This window comes from Dermacentor albipictus, chromosome 9, assembly GCF_038994185.2.
Source record: "Dermacentor albipictus isolate Rhodes 1998 colony chromosome 9, USDA_Dalb.pri_finalv2, whole genome shotgun sequence".
In the NCBI taxonomy this organism is placed as follows: Eukaryota; Metazoa; Arthropoda; class Arachnida; order Ixodida; family Ixodidae; genus Dermacentor; species Dermacentor albipictus.
In genome coordinates, this window is record NC_091829.1 from 56737940 (window position 1) to 56740974 (window position 3035).

At 43.0% G+C, this 3035-nt stretch overlaps 1 long non-coding RNA gene across 1 annotated transcript; it reads left to right on the forward strand.

The window, feature by feature from the left end:
* The first annotated feature begins 675 nt into the window (after positions 1-675).
* Positions 676-2153, forward strand: LOC139049676 (uncharacterized). The gene is made up of 2 exons (XR_011508490.1): positions 676-788; positions 853-2153. It is a non-coding gene; the product is annotated as an uncharacterized lncRNA (long non-coding RNA).
* Positions 2154-3035: the final 882 nt, after the last annotated feature.

Here is a 3035-nt window from a genome sequence, read left to right on the forward strand (position 1 = left end):
AAGTTCTGCCCACTTTAACATCGTAGTATTAAAATACGATTTTTTTTATATCGGTGGGTCATACAAACAGTTTGTAGTTTGCTTTAAAAAAATGGTCCTGACCTCCGAACATGTAACTGGGACGCTATGTAGGTTCAGGTTTATCATTGAAACAAGAAGTAAAACACGATGTTGGGCTAGTTGGTGCATTGTATTAAGAAAAAACCAGCAAAAAAAAAAGGCGGACACAGGAAACGTACACAAGACAGGCCCCTTCCAGCCTCTTTCCTGTCGTCTCGTATGTTTCCTGTGTGCGCCTGTTTTTGGCTGGTTTCTTAAAACAGGAAGTAGTCTACAGTGTTCAATTGTGCATACAATAATATCATTATAGGTAACAAAAACAAATCTCAAAGGCTACGCTTTTGGTGGCCGCGTGCGTTGAAAGCGATTACGAAAGCTATAATGCGTCAGAGCCGCCATGCATTGACGGTAATCTCGAAGGCTATGTTTTTCTGGCGCCGACAGCGTTAGCAGAAACTAAAAACTCGAAAAGCAGATACCGAATATTCCCAGCATAAGTAAATATTTCACTGTGTAATAATACACTATCTTAAAAACCTATTTATGTTTGCGTAGATGCACGTGGAAGTGTTAGAACCTTGGCAAAGCAGAACGCTTCAGTCATCCAATCCAATCCAAGCTCTAGCCATCGTCGCCACGCCATTTTTCATTCTGCGATCGTTTTAAGGGCAGTGGAGCAGCGTTTGTCACCTACCGTGCCTACCGAAGTCTCCTACTCAGCTACCAAGGTATGACAGCTACATCGATTTCTTTTTTAATTCGTTGGGGTATTGAAATGTGTTTTCTTCACAGGTGCCAGGATGCCTAGACTGCGGGAGAAGCCGCACGCGCGAAAAAGAGCGTCGCTGGAAACAAAGACGATATTCGAGGACTTCGGATCTCGCACCGGCAACCAGCAGTGAACAGCTCGAGAATTCGCAAGTCTAGAACTGTGCAGTGGCGCGTATACCCCGCACGCATGCATTATCATGTGCGGTCGAGCTGTCCCTGCAAACATTTGTACGCCTTGTGATGCTGGTCGCTGCACCGAGGCGACATCGGAAGTTCAGGACGGTGGTTGTGACACTACGCGCACTAAGGACAATGTGCCTTGCTTCCCTGATGGATATATACTCTACGTGACGCTTCGGATGGTTCACTTCGCTGTGAGAACGGAACAGGATCCCTTAGGAGAGGTCTACGCACAAGTCAATGCGGGTTCTCTGGTAAGCAGGACCCCGGAGTCTACATTTGCTTTAGCTACCGCGGACTCTTCATCGGCGCCCTTTGATTCTCCTGGCAAACAGCTTCTCCTGACTAATGCGCTCATGATTAGAGCTGTAGCCGTGAGTAGCGGCAAGATCGCCTGCTGATCTCTACGAAAATAAAAAGCTCCTTTTAAAAAAGTGAAGAATATATTAGTTGTTTTTATCTACAAGTTTGTTTAATATCGTGAGAATATGGTCACTACGGCCACGGCGGGGACATTGTAAACGAGAGTACGCATTCGATGGCCAAGTGAGTTTTAATAATTGTAAGAACGCACTACGCCACGAGAAAGAGCTATTGTTTAAAGGAAGCGAATAATATATTAACTGTTCTTCACTAATAGTTCGTTTAGCCACGTCAGAATATCGAGACATTGGGAACGAGAGTACGCTTTTGACGGCAAGTTGACTTACGAGAACGCACTACGTCGCGAATAACATTTTTAAGCTGCAATACCATTAAGCATGACCGTGTGGCACCCCGCGAATGACATTAAAGTTTAAGGCATTAGCCAGTTAATGTCATTTTTTGTGCCCGTGTGGCACAGTGCTAGTGAAGTGATGTAGTCAAGATTAATTCCTTCACGTCATTTCTGTTGCTTTCGCTGCTTAATAATGCTAATTCCTTTTGCTCTTTTTATTCCATGCTGCATACTCAAATGTCAAAGCAGGGTGGGCAATAAGAATTTTTGTTCTGTTCTCTACCTTGTGTTGTGCTATTGGAATTGCAAGTTTTCTTCTTTATCCGTGTATTTATTTGTTCTTTGAACAGTATGCATATATCTGCTTATTGGTCTTTTTATGTATATGTATAAGGTGACAATAAAGGTTTCATTGTATTTGGAAGTTGGTGTAAGTTTATTTCTCGTTTATTTAAAACAAGAATGCATTCAAGCATTAGACCAATGTAATATATATAATGGTCGGGTGCTTGAATGTGTCCCGGCCACTATTGTCGCTTCAAGGTATGTGTATAGCTGGAATATCCCCGGGAAGACACACACACACACACACACACACACACACACACACACACACACACACACACACATATATATATATATATATATATATATATATATATGTATATATATATATATATATATATATATATATATATATATATCCTGAACGTCCCCTGAATGTCCATGCTGGATGTCCGCGTCGGACGTACTACGGATGCCAAAGCGATTACCTTTGGATTTCCCAGGGACGTCCCTCGGACGTACGTCGGACATTCATGGATATCCCACGGACATCCCGAATATCCAGAAAGGACGTCCGTCGGACGTCGCCCGGATATCCGTGGTTACTTGGGAAAAGACAGGAAGATAGCTGTGTGGATCAGAGAGCAAATTAACAGGGATAGTCGAGATTCTAATTGACACTAAGAGAAAAAAATGGAGCTGGGCAGGCCACGCAATGCGTAGATTAGATAACCTGTGGACCATTAGGGTTACAGAATGGATGCCAAAAGAAAGGAAGCACAGTCAAGGACGGCAGAAAACTAGGTGGGGTGATGAAACTAGGAAATTTGCAAGCACAAGTTGGAATCGGTTAGTGCAGGACATGGGTAATTGTATTTTAAAAAATGAAGCGCCAACAGTAACGGCACACTAAGAAGGAACAAAAGACAGGACAAGGCACTTCTTGTCTTTTGTTCCGCTTTGTTTTGTCTTTTGTTTCTTCTTAGTGTGCCGTTACCGTTGGCGCCTCATTTTTTGAAAG